This window comes from Kogia breviceps, chromosome 9 (genome assembly GCF_026419965.1).
Source record: "Kogia breviceps isolate mKogBre1 chromosome 9, mKogBre1 haplotype 1, whole genome shotgun sequence".
Lineage (NCBI taxonomy): Eukaryota > Metazoa > Chordata > Mammalia > Artiodactyla > Physeteridae > Kogia > Kogia breviceps.
Window position 1 is genome coordinate 81,792,884 of NC_081318.1, and position 18,716 is coordinate 81,811,599.

Consider the following 18,716-nt stretch of genomic DNA (forward strand, 5'->3'; position numbering starts at 1 on the left):
TTCCATAACCGAGGCCTTGCTTCTGTGACTCACTCAAGCCCTGCTCATGTCTTTCACTATGACCCGAATGCTGACCCAACAAAGCCTGTGATGCTGCCCCTAAGTCACGCCCTGACAGTGTCTGCAGCTAGGGGGCTGACGCAAGGCCTCACCCAGGCCCTGACGCTCTCCCTATGTCAGGCTCTGACGCTGTCCCTACCAGAAACCTTGACAAAGGTCATAAATTAGGCCCTGATTCTCTATGTAACTGAGGCCTTGACACCAACCCTAGGTCATTTTAACTGACACTAGCCCTAGACCTTAACCTAACCTTGTCCTTAACTAATGTCCAGTTTAGCTAAAGAGATTCTTCTTTAGGATGAAATTCTTGCAACTCGTGAATATTGTTTCCTTAAAAAAATAATTTTTAAACTCTTGTTAACCTTAAAGAAAATGTACTCAACTGCTGTGGAATATTCCTTCACAGCAGCGTGCATGGTTCACTTTTGCATTTGCGTGTGTCGGCTTTCAAGGTGCTAGCAGGAATGGCTCCTCTCATGCTAACTAAATCCCTGATGCTGTCCCTAAATAAGGCCCTGAAATTACTCCCGAGGCTGTGAAACTCTCCCTAACTAAGGCCTGGAGACTTGTCCTAACTCAGGCCCTGACACTACACCGAACTCAGACCCTGAAAAAACTCCTAGCTCCGTCTCTGACACTGTACCTAACAAAGGCCATGATGCTAGTCCTACCTCAGGCCCTGGCACTGTCGCTAACTAAGGCCCAGCTGCCGGCCATATCTAAAGTCCTGATAGTATCCTGAGCTAATATCCTGGACCCAGGTCTTACCAAGGTCCTGAAACTGGCCCAAATTAATCCTTGATGCTGTCCATAAAGGAGGCCCTGAGGCTCTGCTTAACAGAGGCCCTGATAATGTCTTTAATGAAGACCCTAACGTTGATCCCACAGAGGCCTTTATGCTGCTCACAAGTCATGCCCTGACACTTTCCCTAACTCAGATCCTAAAGAGAGGCCTCACTTAGGCACTTGGGCTGTACCTCAGTTAGGCTCTGATGCTGTCCGTATATGAAGCCCTGGCAGTGGTCGTGATTTAGGGCCTGGCTCTGGTCCTAGGCAAGGCCCCGATGCTCTCAATAACTCAGGTTTTAACCCTTTCCCTTGGTCGTTTCCTGACACTATCCCTGGCCCGGAACCTGACTCTGTCCCAAGCTCATGTCCTGCATCTTATCCTAAATGAAACCCTAACACTCTCCGTAACGAAGGCCCTGACTAATCCTACCTAAGGCCTTGACACGACCTCTCGCTAAGGCCCGGAATCTGTCCCTAACATGGGACCTGCTGCAATCAATAAGTAAAATCCAGACACTATCCTGAGCTCACGTTCTGACGCACTTCTATCCACGATCCTGACACTGTCCCAGAGAGTGCCCTGTTACTGTCCTTGAGTGAATACCGGAGGCTCTGCCTAACTCAGGCCCTGAAGCTTTCCCTAACGGAGGCCTGGATTCTGTGACTCACTCGGGACCTGCTCATGTCTTTCACTATGACCCGAATGCCGAACCAACAAAGGCCCTGATGCTGCTCCTCCGTCGTGCCCTGACTGTGTCTCCAGCTAGGGGGCTGACGCTAGGCTTCACTCAGGCCTAGATGTTCTCCCTAAGTGAGGTTCTGATGCTTTCCCTACACGAAGCCCTGACACAGGTCCTCAATTAGGCCCTGATTCTCTAAGTAACTAAGGTCTTGACAGCAACCCTACGTCATTTCCTCACACTATCCCTGGCTCGGAACGTGACTCTGTCCCAAGCTGATGCCCTGCATCTGATCCTAACTGAAACCCTAATACTCTGCCTAACTAAGGCCCTGACTAATCCTAACTAAGTCCCTGACACTATCTCTCACTAAGGCCTGCAACTTGTCCCTAACATGGGACGTGCTACAATCAATAACTAAAATCCGGACACTCTCCTGAGCTAATATCCTGACACATTTCTAACCAGGGTCCTGACCCTGTCCCAAAGAAAGCCCTGTCGCTTTCCTGAAGTAAGAGCTGAGGCTGTGCCAAACTCAGGCCCTGAAGCTTTCCCTGACTGAGGCCTGGATTCTGTGACTCACTCAGGCCCTCTTGATGTCTTTCGTTATGATGCGAATGCTGACCCAACAAAGGCCCTGCTGCTGCTCCCAGGACACGCCCTGACGGTGCCTCCAGCCAGGGGGCCTGACACTGGGTCTCACTCAGGCCTTGTTGCTGGCCCTCTGTCCGGCCCTGATGCTGGTCCTAAATAAGCCCCTGAGGTTCTCAGTAACTCAGGCCTTGACGCTATCCCTAGGTCGTTTGCTGACACGATCCCTAGAGTTTACCCCCACCCTGTACCTAGCTAATATCTTGCCTCTTATGCCAACTGAAGCTCTTATGCTGTGCCGACTTCAGGACCTGAATTGAGTCCCAACGCCGTGACACTGTCACTAACTAAGGCCTGGATGTTCGTCCTGAGTCAGGGCCTCACACTGTCCCTGACTAGGGCCCTGTTGCCCTCAATATCTAAAGTCCTCACACTCTCCTGAGCTAATTGACCAACCCATCACTTACCAAGGTCCTGAAAATGTCCCTAAGTAAGCCCTGACGCTGTCCCTAAGAGAAGGCCTGATCATGTCTTTAACGAAGACCATAATGCTGATCCAACAAAGGCACTGATGCTGCTCCTGTGTCATGCCCTGAGAGTGGCCCCAGCTAACGGACAGACGCTGGGCCTCACTCAGGCCGTGTCACTCGCCCCAAGCCAGTCCGTGATGCTGTTTTCATCTGAAGCCCTGACATTGCTTCAAAACGGAGGCCCTGATGCTCTCAGTAACTAAGGTCTTGACAACTATCTCTCACTAAGGCCCGGAATCTGTCCCTAACATGGGACCTGTTGCAATCCATAACTAAAATCCAGACACTATCCTGAGCCGATATTCTGACGCACTTCTATCCACAATCCTGACACTGTCCCAAAGAAAGCCCTGTTACTGTCCTTAAGTGAATACCGGAGGCTCTGCCTAACTCAGGCCCTGAAGCTTTCCATAACCGAGGCCTTGCTTCTGTGACTCACTCAAGCCCTGCTCATGTCTTTCACTATGACCCGAATGCTGACCCAACAAAGCCTGTGATGCTGCCCCTAAGTCACGCCCTGACAGTGTCTGCAGCTAGGGGGCTGACGCAAGGCCTCACCCAGGCCCTGACGCTCTCCCTATGTCAGGCTCTGACGCTGTCCCTACCAGAAACCTTGACAAAGGTCATAAATTAGGCCCTGATTCTCTATGTAACTGAGGCCTTGACACCAACCCTAGGTCATTTTAACTGACACTAGCCCTAGACCTTAACCTAACCTTGTCCTTAACTAATGTCCAGTTTAGCTAAAGAGATTCTTCTTTAGGATGAAATTCTTGCAACTCGTGAATATTGTTTCCTTAAAAAAATAATTTTTAAACTCTTGTTAACCTTAAAGAAAATGTACTCAACTGCTGTGGAATATTCCTTCACAGCAGCGTGCATGGTTCACTTTTGCATTTGCGTGTGTCGGCTTTCAAGGTGCTAGCAGGAATGGCTCCTCTCATGCTAACTAAATCCCTGATGCTGTCCCTAAATAAGGCCCTGAAATTACTCCCGAGGCTGTGAAACTCTCCCTAACTAAGGCCTGGAGACTTGTCCTAACTCAGGCCCTGACACTACACCGAACTCAGACCCTGAAAAAACTCCTAGCTCCGTCTCTGACACTGTACCTAACAAAGGCCATGATGCTAGTCCTACCTCAGGCCCTGGCACTGTCGCTAACTAAGGCCCAGCTGCCGGCCATATCTAAAGTCCTGATAGTATCCTGAGCTAATATCCTGGACCCAGGTCTTACCAAGGTCCTGAAACTGGCCCAAATTAATCCTTGATGCTGTCCATAAAGGAGGCCCTGAGGCTCTGCTTAACAGAGGCCCTGATAATGTCTTTAATGAAGACCCTAACGTTGATCCCACAGAGGCCTTTATGCTGCTCACAAGTCATGCCCTGACACTTTCCCTAACTCAGATCCTAAAGAGAGGCCTCACTTAGGCACTTGGGCTGTACCTCAGTTAGGCTCTGATGCTGTCCGTATATGAAGCCCTGGCAGTGGTCGTGATTTAGGGCCTGGCTCTGGTCCTAGGCAAGGCCCCGATGCTCTCAATAACTCAGGTTTTAACCCTTTCCCTTGGTCGTTTCCTGACACTATCCCTGGCCCGGAACCTGACTCTGTCCCAAGCTCATGTCCTGCATCTTATCCTAAATGAAACCCTAACACTCTCCGTAACGAAGGCCCTGACTAATCCTACCTAAGGCCTTGACACGACCTCTCGCTAAGGCCCGGAATCTGTCCCTAACATGGGACCTGCTGCAATCAATAAGTAAAATCCAGACACTATCCTGAGCTCACGTTCTGACGCACTTCTATCCACGATCCTGACACTGTCCCAGAGAGTGCCCTGTTACTGTCCTTGAGTGAATACCGGAGGCTCTGCCTAACTCAGGCCCTGAAGCTTTCCCTAACGGAGGCCTGGATTCTGTGACTCACTCGGGACCTGCTCATGTCTTTCACTATGACCCGAATGCCGAACCAACAAAGGCCCTGATGCTGCTCCTCCGTCGTGCCCTGACTGTGTCTCCAGCTAGGGGGCTGACGCTAGGCTTCACTCAGGCCTAGATGTTCTCCCTAAGTGAGGTTCTGATGCTTTCCCTACACGAAGCCCTGACACAGGTCCTCAATTAGGCCCTGATTCTCTAAGTAACTAAGGTCTTGACAGCAACCCTACGTCATTTCCTCACACTATCCCTGGCTCGGAACGTGACTCTGTCCCAAGCTGATGCCCTGCATCTGATCCTAACTGAAACCCTAATACTCTGCCTAACTAAGGCCCTGACTAATCCTAACTAAGTCCCTGACACTATCTCTCACTAAGGCCTGCAACTTGTCCCTAACATGGGACGTGCTACAATCAATAACTAAAATCCGGACACTCTCCTGAGCTAATATCCTGACACATTTCTAACCAGGGTCCTGACCCTGTCCCAAAGAAAGCCCTGTCGCTTTCCTGAAGTAAGAGCTGAGGCTGTGCCAAACTCAGGCCCTGAAGCTTTCCCTGACTGAGGCCTGGATTCTGTGACTCACTCAGGCCCTCTTGATGTCTTTCGTTATGATGCGAATGCTGACCCAACAAAGGCCCTGCTGCTGCTCCCAGGACACGCCCTGACGGTGCCTCCAGCCAGGGGGCCTGACACTGGGTCTCACTCAGGCCTTGTTGCTGGCCCTCTGTCCGGCCCTGATGCTGGTCCTAAATAAGCCCCTGAGGTTCTCAGTAACTCAGGCCTTGACGCTATCCCTAGGTCGTTTGCTGACACGATCCCTAGAGTTTACCCCCACCCTGTACCTAGCTAATATCTTGCCTCTTATGCCAACTGAAGCTCTTATGCTGTGCCGACTTCAGGACCTGAATTGAGTCCCAACGCCGTGACACTGTCACTAACTAAGGCCTGGATGTTCGTCCTGAGTCAGGGCCTCACACTGTCCCTGACTAGGGCCCTGTTGCCCTCAATATCTAAAGTCCTCACACTCTCCTGAGCTAATTGACCAACCCATCACTTACCAAGGTCCTGAAAATGTCCCTAAGTAAGCCCTGACGCTGTCCCTAAGAGAAGGCCTGATCATGTCTTTAACGAAGACCATAATGCTGATCCAACAAAGGCACTGATGCTGCTCCTGTGTCATGCCCTGAGAGTGGCCCCAGCTAACGGACAGACGCTGGGCCTCACTCAGGCCGTGTCACTCGCCCCAAGCCAGTCCGTGATGCTGTTTTCATCTGAAGCCCTGACATTGCTTCAAAACGGAGGCCCTGATGCTCTCAGTAACTAAGGTCTTGACAACTATCTCTCACTAAGGCCCGGAATCTGTCCCTAACATGGGACCTGTTGCAATCCATAACTAAAATCCAGACACTATCCTGAGCCGATATTCTGACGCACTTCTATCCACAATCCTGACACTGTCCCAAAGAAAGCCCTGTTACTGTCCTTAAGTGAATACCGGAGGCTCTGCCTAACTCAGGCCCTGAAGCTTTCCATAACCGAGGCCTTGCTTCTGTGACTCACTCAAGCCCTGCTCATGTCTTTCACTATGACCCGAATGCTGACCCAACAAAGCCTGTGATGCTGCCCCTAAGTCACGCCCTGACAGTGTCTGCAGCTAGGGGGCTGACGCAAGGCCTCACCCAGGCCCTGACGCTCTCCCTATGTCAGGCTCTGACGCTGTCCCTACCAGAAACCTTGACAAAGGTCATAAATTAGGCCCTGATTCTCTATGTAACTGAGGCCTTGACACCAACCCTAGGTCATTTTAACTGACACTAGCCCTAGACCTTAACCTAACCTTGTCCTTAACTAATGTCCAGTTTAGCTAAAGAGATTCTTCTTTAGGATGAAATTCTTGCAACTCGTGAATATTGTTTCCTTAAAAAAATAATTTTTAAACTCTTGTTAACCTTAAAGAAAATGTACTCAACTGCTGTGGAATATTCCTTCACAGCAGCGTGCATGGTTCACTTTTGCATTTGCGTGTGTCGGCTTTCAAGGTGCTAGCAGGAATGGCTCCTCTCATGCTAACTAAATCCCTGATGCTGTCCCTAAATAAGGCCCTGAAATTACTCCCGAGGCTGTGAAACTCTCCCTAACTAAGGCCTGGAGACTTGTCCTAACTCAGGCCCTGACACTACACCGAACTCAGACCCTGAAAAAACTCCTAGCTCCGTCTCTGACACTGTACCTAACAAAGGCCATGATGCTAGTCCTACCTCAGGCCCTGGCACTGTCGCTAACTAAGGCCCAGCTGCCGGCCATATCTAAAGTCCTGATAGTATCCTGAGCTAATATCCTGGACCCAGGTCTTACCAAGGTCCTGAAACTGGCCCAAATTAATCCTTGATGCTGTCCATAAAGGAGGCCCTGAGGCTCTGCTTAACAGAGGCCCTGATAATGTCTTTAATGAAGACCCTAACGTTGATCCCACAGAGGCCTTTATGCTGCTCACAAGTCATGCCCTGACACTTTCCCTAACTCAGATCCTAAAGAGAGGCCTCACTTAGGCACTTGGGCTGTACCTCAGTTAGGCTCTGATGCTGTCCGTATATGAAGCCCTGGCAGTGGTCGTGATTTAGGGCCTGGCTCTGGTCCTAGGCAAGGCCCCGATGCTCTCAATAACTCAGGTTTTAACCCTTTCCCTTGGTCGTTTCCTGACACTATCCCTGGCCCGGAACCTGACTCTGTCCCAAGCTCATGTCCTGCATCTTATCCTAAATGAAACCCTAACACTCTCCGTAACGAAGGCCCTGACTAATCCTACCTAAGGCCTTGACACGACCTCTCGCTAAGGCCCGGAATCTGTCCCTAACATGGGACCTGCTGCAATCAATAAGTAAAATCCAGACACTATCCTGAGCTCACGTTCTGACGCACTTCTATCCACGATCCTGACACTGTCCCAGAGAGTGCCCTGTTACTGTCCTTGAGTGAATACCGGAGGCTCTGCCTAACTCAGGCCCTGAAGCTTTCCCTAACGGAGGCCTGGATTCTGTGACTCACTCGGGACCTGCTCATGTCTTTCACTATGACCCGAATGCCGAACCAACAAAGGCCCTGATGCTGCTCCTCCGTCGTGCCCTGACTGTGTCTCCAGCTAGGGGGCTGACGCTAGGCTTCACTCAGGCCTAGATGTTCTCCCTAAGTGAGGTTCTGATGCTTTCCCTACACGAAGCCCTGACACAGGTCCTCAATTAGGCCCTGATTCTCTAAGTAACTAAGGTCTTGACAGCAACCCTACGTCATTTCCTCACACTATCCCTGGCTCGGAACGTGACTCTGTCCCAAGCTGATGCCCTGCATCTGATCCTAACTGAAACCCTAATACTCTGCCTAACTAAGGCCCTGACTAATCCTAACTAAGTCCCTGACACTATCTCTCACTAAGGCCTGCAACTTGTCCCTAACATGGGACGTGCTACAATCAATAACTAAAATCCGGACACTCTCCTGAGCTAATATCCTGACACATTTCTAACCAGGGTCCTGACCCTGTCCCAAAGAAAGCCCTGTCGCTTTCCTGAAGTAAGAGCTGAGGCTGTGCCAAACTCAGGCCCTGAAGCTTTCCCTGACTGAGGCCTGGATTCTGTGACTCACTCAGGCCCTCTTGATGTCTTTCGTTATGATGCGAATGCTGACCCAACAAAGGCCCTGCTGCTGCTCCCAGGACACGCCCTGACGGTGCCTCCAGCCAGGGGGCCTGACACTGGGTCTCACTCAGGCCTTGTTGCTGGCCCTCTGTCCGGCCCTGATGCTGGTCCTAAATAAGCCCCTGAGGTTCTCAGTAACTCAGGCCTTGACGCTATCCCTAGGTCGTTTGCTGACACGATCCCTAGAGTTTACCCCCACCCTGTACCTAGCTAATATCTTGCCTCTTATGCCAACTGAAGCTCTTATGCTGTGCCGACTTCAGGACCTGAATTGAGTCCCAACGCCGTGACACTGTCACTAACTAAGGCCTGGATGTTCGTCCTGAGTCAGGGCCTCACACTGTCCCTGACTAGGGCCCTGTTGCCCTCAATATCTAAAGTCCTCACACTCTCCTGAGCTAATTGACCAACCCATCACTTACCAAGGTCCTGAAAATGTCCCTAAGTAAGCCCTGACGCTGTCCCTAAGAGAAGGCCTGATCATGTCTTTAACGAAGACCATAATGCTGATCCAACAAAGGCACTGATGCTGCTCCTGTGTCATGCCCTGAGAGTGGCCCCAGCTAACGGACAGACGCTGGGCCTCACTCAGGCCGTGTCACTCGCCCCAAGCCAGTCCGTGATGCTGTTTTCATCTGAAGCCCTGACATTGCTTCAAAACGGAGGCCCTGATGCTCTCAGTAACTAAGGTCTTGACAACTATCTCTCACTAAGGCCCGGAATCTGTCCCTAACATGGGACCTGTTGCAATCCATAACTAAAATCCAGACACTATCCTGAGCCGATATTCTGACGCACTTCTATCCACAATCCTGACACTGTCCCAAAGAAAGCCCTGTTACTGTCCTTAAGTGAATACCGGAGGCTCTGCCTAACTCAGGCCCTGAAGCTTTCCATAACCGAGGCCTTGCTTCTGTGACTCACTCAAGCCCTGCTCATGTCTTTCACTATGACCCGAATGCTGACCCAACAAAGCCTGTGATGCTGCCCCTAAGTCACGCCCTGACAGTGTCTGCAGCTAGGGGGCTGACGCAAGGCCTCACCCAGGCCCTGACGCTCTCCCTATGTCAGGCTCTGACGCTGTCCCTACCAGAAACCTTGACAAAGGTCATAAATTAGGCCCTGATTCTCTATGTAACTGAGGCCTTGACACCAACCCTAGGTCATTTTAACTGACACTAGCCCTAGACCTTAACCTAACCTTGTCCTTAACTAATGTCCAGTTTAGCTAAAGAGATTCTTCTTTAGGATGAAATTCTTCCAACTCGTGAATATTGTTTCCTTAAAAAAATAATTTTTAAACTCTTGTTAACCTTAAAGAAAATGTACTCAACTGCTGTGGAATATTCCTTCACAGCAGCGTGCATGGTTCACTTTTGCATTTGCGTGTGTCGGCTTTCAAGGTGCTAGCAGGAATGGCTCCTCTCATGCTAACTAAATCCCTGATGCTGTCCCTAAATAAGGCCCTGAAATTACTCCCGAGGCTGTGAAACTCTCCCTAACTAAGGCCTGGAGACTTGTCCTAACTCAGGCCCTGACACTACACCGAACTCAGACCCTGAAAAAACTCCTAGCTCCGTCTCTGACACTGTACCTAACAAAGGCCATGATGCTAGTCCTACCTCAGGCCCTGGCACTGTCGCTAACTAAGGCCCAGCTGCCGGCCATATCTAAAGTCCTGATAGTATCCTGAGCTAATATCCTGGACCCAGGTCTTACCAAGGTCCTGAAACTGGCCCAAATTAATCCTTGATGCTGTCCATAAAGGAGGCCCTGAGGCTCTGCTTAACAGAGGCCCTGATAATGTCTTTAATGAAGACCCTAACGTTGATCCCACAGAGGCCTTTATGCTGCTCACAAGTCATGCCCTGACACTTTCCCTAACTCAGATCCTAAAGAGAGGCCTCACTTAGGCACTTGGGCTGTACCTCAGTTAGGCTCTGATGCTGTCCGTATATGAAGCCCTGGCAGTGGTCGTGATTTAGGGCCTGGCTCTGGTCCTAGGCAAGGCCCCGATGCTCTCAATAACTCAGGTTTTAACCCTTTCCCTTGGTCGTTTCCTGACACTATCCCTGGCCCGGAACCTGACTCTGTCCCAAGCTCATGTCCTGCATCTTATCCTAAATGAAACCCTAACACTCTCCGTAACGAAGGCCCTGACTAATCCTACCTAAGGCCTTGACACGACCTCTCGCTAAGGCCCGGAATCTGTCCCTAACATGGGACCTGCTGCAATCAATAAGTAAAATCCAGACACTATCCTGAGCTCACGTTCTGACGCACTTCTATCCACGATCCTGACACTGTCCCAGAGAGTGCCCTGTTACTGTCCTTGAGTGAATACCGGAGGCTCTGCCTAACTCAGGCCCTGAAGCTTTCCCTAACGGAGGCCTGGATTCTGTGACTCACTCGGGACCTGCTCATGTCTTTCACTATGACCCGAATGCCGAACCAACAAAGGCCCTGATGCTGCTCCTCCGTCGTGCCCTGACTGTGTCTCCAGCTAGGGGGCTGACGCTAGGCTTCACTCAGGCCTAGATGTTCTCCCTAAGTGAGGTTCTGATGCTTTCCCTACACGAAGCCCTGACACAGGTCCTCAATTAGGCCCTGATTCTCTAAGTAACTAAGGTCTTGACAGCAACCCTACGTCATTTCCTCACACTATCCCTGGCTCGGAACGTGACTCTGTCCCAAGCTGATGCCCTGCATCTGATCCTAACTGAAACCCTAATACTCTGCCTAACTAAGGCCCTGACTAATCCTAACTAAGTCCCTGACACTATCTCTCACTAAGGCCTGCAACTTGTCCCTAACATGGGACGTGCTACAATCAATAACTAAAATCCGGACACTCTCCTGAGCTAATATCCTGACACATTTCTAACCAGGGTCCTGACCCTGTCCCAAAGAAAGCCCTGTCGCTTTCCTGAAGTAAGAGCTGAGGCTGTGCCAAACTCAGGCCCTGAAGCTTTCCCTGACTGAGGCCTGGATTCTGTGACTCACTCAGGCCCTCTTGATGTCTTTCGTTATGATGCGAATGCTGACCCAACAAAGGCCCTGCTGCTGCTCCCAGGACACGCCCTGACGGTGCCTCCAGCCAGGGGGCCTGACACTGGGTCTCACTCAGGCCTTGTTGCTGGCCCTCTGTCCGGCCCTGATGCTGGTCCTAAATAAGCCCCTGAGGTTCTCAGTAACTCAGGCCTTGACGCTATCCCTAGGTCGTTTGCTGACACGATCCCTAGAGTTTACCCCCACCCTGTACCTAGCTAATATCTTGCCTCTTATGCCAACTGAAGCTCTTATGCTGTGCCGACTTCAGGACCTGAATTGAGTCCCAACGCCGTGACACTGTCACTAACTAAGGCCTGGATGTTCGTCCTGAGTCAGGGCCTCACACTGTCCCTGACTAGGGCCCTGTTGCCCTCAATATCTAAAGTCCTCACACTCTCCTGAGCTAATTTACCAACCCATCACTTACCAAGGTCCTGAAAATGTCCCTAAGTAAGCCCTGACGCTGTCCCTAAGAGAAGGCCTGATCATGTCTTTAACGAAGACCATAATGCTGATCCAACAAAGGCACTGATGCTGCTCCTGTGTCATGCCCTGAGAGTGGCCCCAGCTAACGGACAGACGCTGGGCCTCACTCAGGCCGTGTCACTCGCCCCAAGCCAGTCCGTGATGCTGTTTTCATCTGAAGCCCTGACATTGCTTCAAAACGGAGGCCCTGATGCTCTCAGTAACTAAGGTCTTGACAACTATCTCTCACTAAGGCCCGGAATCTGTCCCTAACATGGGACCTGTTGCAATCCATAACTAAAATCCAGACACTATCCTGAGCCGATATTCTGACGCACTTCTATCCACAATCCTGACACTGTCCCAAAGAAAGCCCTGTTACTGTCCTTAAGTGAATACCGGAGGCTCTGCCTAACTCAGGCCCTGAAGCTTTCCATAACCGAGGCCTTGCTTCTGTGACTCACTCAAGCCCTGCTCATGTCTTTCACTATGACCCGAATGCTGACCCAACAAAGCCTGTGATGCTGCCCCTAAGTCACGCCCTGACAGTGTCTGCAGCTAGGGGGCTGACGCAAGGCCTCACCCAGGCCCTGACGCTCTCCCTATGTCAGGCTCTGACGCTGTCCCTACCAGAAACCTTGACAAAGGTCATAAATTAGGCCCTGATTCTCTATGTAACTGAGGCCTTGACACCAACCCTAGGTCATTTTAACTGACACTAGCCCTAGACCTTAACCTAACCTTGTCCTTAACTAATGTCCAGTTTAGCTAAAGAGATTCTTCTTTAGGATGAAATTCTTGCAACTCGTGAATATTGTTTCCTTAAAAAAATAATTTTTAAACTCTTGTTAACCTTAAAGAAAATGTACTCAACTGCTGTGGAATATTCCTTCACAGCAGCGTGCATGGTTCACTTTTGCATTTGCGTGTGTCGGCTTTCAAGGTGCTAGCAGGAATGGCTCCTCTCATGCTAACTAAATCCCTGATGCTGTCCCTAAATAAGGCCCTGAAATTACTCCCGAGGCTGTGAAACTCTCCCTAACTAAGGCCTGGAGACTTGTCCTAACTCAGGCCCTGACACTACACCGAACTCAGACCCTGAAAAAACTCCTAGCTCCGTCTCTGACACTGTACCTAACAAAGGCCATGATGCTAGTCCTACCTCAGGCCCTGGCACTGTCGCTAACTAAGGCCCAGCTGCCGGCCATATCTAAAGTCCTGATAGTATCCTGAGCTAATATCCTGGACCCAGGTCTTACCAAGGTCCTGAAACTGGCCCAAATTAATCCTTGATGCTGTCCATAAAGGAGGCCCTGAGGCTCTGCTTAACAGAGGCCCTGATAATGTCTTTAATGAAGACCCTAACGTTGATCCCACAGAGGCCTTTATGCTGCTCACAAGTCATGCCCTGACACTTTCCCTAACTCAGATCCTAAAGAGAGGCCTCACTTAGGCACTTGGGCTGTACCTCAGTTAGGCTCTGATGCTGTCCGTATATGAAGCCCTGGCAGTGGTCGTGATTTAGGGCCTGGCTCTGGTCCTAGGCAAGGCCCCGATGCTCTCAATAACTCAGGTTTTAACCCTTTCCCTTGGTCGTTTCCTGACACTATCCCTGGCCCGGAACCTGACTCTGTCCCAAGCTCATGTCCTGCATCTTATCCTAAATGAAACCCTAACACTCTCCGTAACGAAGGCCCTGACTAATCCTACCTAAGGCCTTGACACGACCTCTCGCTAAGGCCCGGAATCTGTCCCTAACATGGGACCTGCTGCAATCAATAAGTAAAATCCAGACACTATCCTGAGCTCACGTTCTGACGCACTTCTATCCACGATCCTGACACTGTCCCAGAGAGTGCCCTGTTACTGTCCTTGAGTGAATACCGGAGGCTCTGCCTAACTCAGGCCCTGAAGCTTTCCCTAACGGAGGCCTGGATTCTGTGACTCACTCGGGACCTGCTCATGTCTTTCACTATGACCCGAATGCCGAACCAACAAAGGCCCTGATGCTGCTCCTCCGTCGTGCCCTGACTGTGTCTCCAGCTAGGGGGCTGACGCTAGGCTTCACTCAGGCCTAGATGTTCTCCCTAAGTGAGGTTCTGATGCTTTCCCTACACGAAGCCCTGACACAGGTCCTCAATTAGGCCCTGATTCTCTAAGTAACTAAGGTCTTGACAGCAACCCTACGTCATTTCCTCACACTATCCCTGGCTCGGAACGTGACTCTGTCCCAAGCTGATGCCCTGCATCTGATCCTAACTGAAACCCTAATACTCTGCCTAACTAAGGCCCTGACTAATCCTAACTAAGTCCCTGACACTATCTCTCACTAAGGCCTGCAACTTGTCCCTAACATGGGACGTGCTACAATCAATAACTAAAATCCGGACACTCTCCTGAGCTAATATCCTGACACATTTCTAACCAGGGTCCTGACCCTGTCCCAAAGAAAGCCCTGTCGCTTTCCTGAAGTAAGAGCTGAGGCTGTGCCAAACTCAGGCCCTGAAGCTTTCCCTGACTGAGGCCTGGATTCTGTGACTCACTCAGGCCCTCTTGATGTCTTTCGTTATGATGCGAATGCTGACCCAACAAAGGCCCTGCTGCTGCTCCCAGGACACGCCCTGACGGTGCCTCCAGCCAGGGGGCCTGACACTGGGTCTCACTCAGGCCTTGTTGCTGGCCCTCTGTCCGGCCCTGATGCTGGTCCTAAATAAGCCCCTGAGGTTCTCAGTAACTCAGGCCTTGACGCTATCCCTAGGTCGTTTGCTGACACGATCCCTAGAGTTTACCCCCACCCTGTACCTAGCTAATATCTTGCCTCTTATGCCAACTGAAGCTCTTATGCTGTGCCGACTTCAGGACCTGAATTGAGTCCCAACGCCGTGACACTGTCACTAACTAAGGCCTGGATGTTCGTCCTGAGTCAGGGCCTCACACTGTCCCTGACTAGGGCCCTGTTGCCCTCAATATCTAAAGTCCTCACACTCTCCTGAGCTAATTGACCAACCCATCACTTACCAAGGTCCTGAAAATGTCCCTAAGTAAGCCCTGACGCTGTCCCTAAGAGAAGGCCTGATCATGTCTTTAACGAAGACCATAATGCTGATCCAACAAAGGCACTGATGCTGCTCCTGTGTCATGCCCTGAGAGTGGCCCCAGCTAACGGACAGACGCTGGGCCTCACTCAGGCCGTGTCACTCGCCCCAAGCCAGTCCGTGATGCTGTTTTCATCTGAAGCCCTGACATTGCTTCAAAACGGAGGCCCTGATGCTCTCAGTAACTAAGGTCTTGACAACTATCTCTCACTAAGGCCCGGAATCTGTCCCTAACATGGGACCTGTTGCAATCCATAACTAAAATCCAGACACTATCCTGAGCCGATATTCTGACGCACTTCTATCCACAATCCTGACACTGTCCCAAAGAAAGCCCTGTTACTGTCCTTAAGTGAATACCGGAGGCTCTGCCTAACTCAGGCCCTGAAGCTTTCCATAACCGAGGCCTTGATTCTGTGACTCACTCAAGCCCTGCTCATGTCTTTCACTATGACCCGAATGCTGACCCAACAAAGCCTGTGATGCTGCCCCTAAGTCACGCCCTGACAGTGTCTGCAGCTAGGGGGCTGACGCAAGGCCTCACCCAGGCCCTGACGCTCTCCCTATGTCAGGCTCTGACGCTGTCCCTACCAGAAACCTTGACAAAGGTCATAAATTAGGCCCTGATTCTCTATGTAACTGAGGCCTTGACACCAACCCTAGGTCATTTTAACTGACACTAGCCCTAGACCTTAACCTAACCTTGTCCTTAACTAATGTCCAGTTTAGCTAAAGAGATTCTTCTTTAGGATGAAATTCTTGCAACTCGTGAATATTGTTTCCTTAAAAAAATAATTTTTAAACTCTTGTTAACCTTAAAGAAAATGTACTCAACTGCTGTGGAATATTCCTTCACAGCAGCGTGCATGGTTCACTTTTGCATTTGCGTGTGTCGGCTTTCAAGGTGCTAGCAGGAATGGCTCCTCTCATGCTAACTAAATCCCTGATGCTGTCCCTAAATAAGGCCCTGAAATTACTCCCGAGGCTGTGAAACTCTCCCTAACTAAGGCCTGGAGACTTGTCCTAACTCAGGCCCTGACACTACACCGAACTCAGACCCTGAAAAAACTCCTAGCTCCGTCTCTGACACTGTACCTAACAAAGGCCATGATGCTAGTCCTACCTCAGGCCCTGGCACTGTCGCTAACTAAGGCCCAGCTGCCGGCCATATCTAAAGTCCTGATAGTATCCTGAGCTAATATCCTGGACCCAGGTCTTACCAAGGTCCTGAAACTGGCCCAAATTAATCCTTGATGCTGTCCATAAAGGAGGCCCTGAGGCTCTGCTTAACAGAGGCCCTGATAATGTCTTTAATGAAGACCCTAACGTTGATCCCACAGAGGCCTTTATGCTGCTCACAAGTCATGCCCTGACACTTTCCCTAACTCAGATCCTAAAGAGAGGCCTCACTTAGGCACTTGGGCTGTACCTCAGTTAGGCTCTGATGCTGTCCGTATATGAAGCCCTGGCAGTGGTCGTGATTTAGGGCCTGGCTCTGGTCCTAGGCAAGGCCCCGATGCTCTCAATAACTCAGGTTTTAACCCTTTCCCTTGGTCGTTTCCTGACACTATCCCTGGCCCGGAACCTGACTCTGTCCCAAGCTCATGTCCTGCATCTTATCCTAAATGAAACCCTAACACTCTCCGTAACGAAGGCCCTGACTAATCCTACCTAAGGCCTTGACACGACCTCTCGCTAAGGCCCGGAATCTGTCCCTAACATGGGACCTGCTGCAATCAATAAGTAAAATCCAGACACTATCCTGAGCTCACGTTCTGACGCACTTCTATCCACGATCCTGACACTGTCCCAGAGAGTGCCCTGTTACTGTCCTTGAGTGAATACCGGAGGCTCTGCCTAACTCAGGCCCTGAAGCTTTCCCTAACGGAGGCCTGGATTCTGTGACTCACTCGGGACCTGCTCACGTCTTTCACTATGACCCGAATGCCGAACCAACAAAGGCCCTGATGCTGCTCCTCCGTCGTGCCCTGACTGTGTCTCCAGCTAGGGGGCTGACGCTAGGCTTCACTCAGGCCTAGATGTTCTCCCTAAGTGAGGTTCTGATGCTTTCCCTACACGAAGCCCTGACACAGGTCCTCAATTAGGCCCTGATTCTCTAAGTAACTAAGGTCTTGACAGCAACCCTACGTCATTTCCTCACACTATCCCTGGCTCGGAACGTGACTCTGTCCCAAGCTGATGCCCTGCATCTGATCCTAACTGAAACCCTAATACTCTGCCTAACTAAGGCCCTGACTAATCCTAACTAAGTCCCTGACACTATCTCTCACTAAGGCCTGCAACTTGTCCCTAACATGGGACGTGCTACAATCAATAACTAAAATCCGGACACTCTCCTGAGCTAATATCCTGACACATTTCTAACCAGGGTCCTGACCCTGTCCCAAAGAAAGCCCTGTCGCTTTCCTGAAGTAAGAGCTGAGGCTGTGCCAAACTCAGGCCCTGAAGCTTTCCCTGACTGAGGCCTGGATTCTGTGACTCACTCAGGCCCTCTTGATGTCTTTCGTTATGATGCGAATGCTGACCCAACAAAGGCCCTGCTGCTGCTCCCAGGACACGCCCTGACGGTGCCTCCAGCCAGGGGGCCTGACACTGGGTCTCACTCAGGCCTTGTTGCTGGCCCTCTGTCCGGCCCTGATGCTGGTCCTAAATAAGCCCCTGAGGTTCTCAGTAACTCAGGCCTTGACGCTATCCCTAGGTCGTTTGCTGACACGATCCCTAGAGTTTACCCCCACCCTGTACCTAGCTAATATCTTGCCTCTTATGCCAACTGAAGCTCTTATGCTGTGCCGACTTCAGGACCTGAATTGAGTCCCAACGCCGTGACACTGTCACTAACTAAGGCCTGGATGTTCGTCCTGAGTCAGGGCCTCACACTGTCCCTGACTAGGGCCCTGTTGCCCTCAATATCTAAAGTCCTCACACTCTCCTGAGCTAATTGACCAACCCATCACTTACCAAGGTCCTGAAAATGTCCCTAAGTAAGCCCTGACGCTGTCCCTAAGAGAAGGCCTGATCATGTCTTTAACGAAGACCATAATGCTGATCCAACAAAGGCACTGATGCTGCTCCTGTGTCATGCCCTGAGAGTGGCCCCAGCTAACGGACAGACGCTGGGCCTCACTCAGGCCGTGTCACTCGCCCCAAGCCAGTCCGTGATGCTGTTTTCATCTGAAGCCCTGACATTGCTTCAAAACGGAGGCCCTGATGCTCTCAGTAACTAAGGTCTTGACAACTATCTCTCACTAAGGCCCGGAATCTGTCCCTAACATGGGACCTGTTGCAATCCATAACTAAAATCCAGACACTATCCTGAGCCGATATTCTGACGCACTTCTATCCACAATCCTGACACTGTCCCAAAGAAAGCCCTGTTACTGTCCTTAAGTGAATACCGGAGGCTCTGCCTAACTCAGGCCCTGAAGCTTTCCATAACCGAGGCCTTGATTCTGTGACTCACTCAAGCCCTGCTCATGTCTTTCACTATGACCCGAATGCTGACCCAACAAAGCCTGTGATGCTGCCCCTAAGTCACGCCCTGACAGTGTCTGCAGCTAGGGGGCTGACGCAAGGCCTCACCCAGGCCCTGACGCTCTCCCTATGTCAGGCTCTGACGCTGTCCCTACCAGAAACCTTGACAAAGGTCATAAATTAGGCCCTGATTCTCTATGTAACTGAGGCCTTGACACCAACCCTAGGTCATTTTAACTGACACTAGCCCTAGACCTTAACCTAACCTTGTCCTTAACTAATGTCCAGTTTAGCTAAAGAGATTCTTCTTTAGGATGAAATTCTTGCAACTCGTGA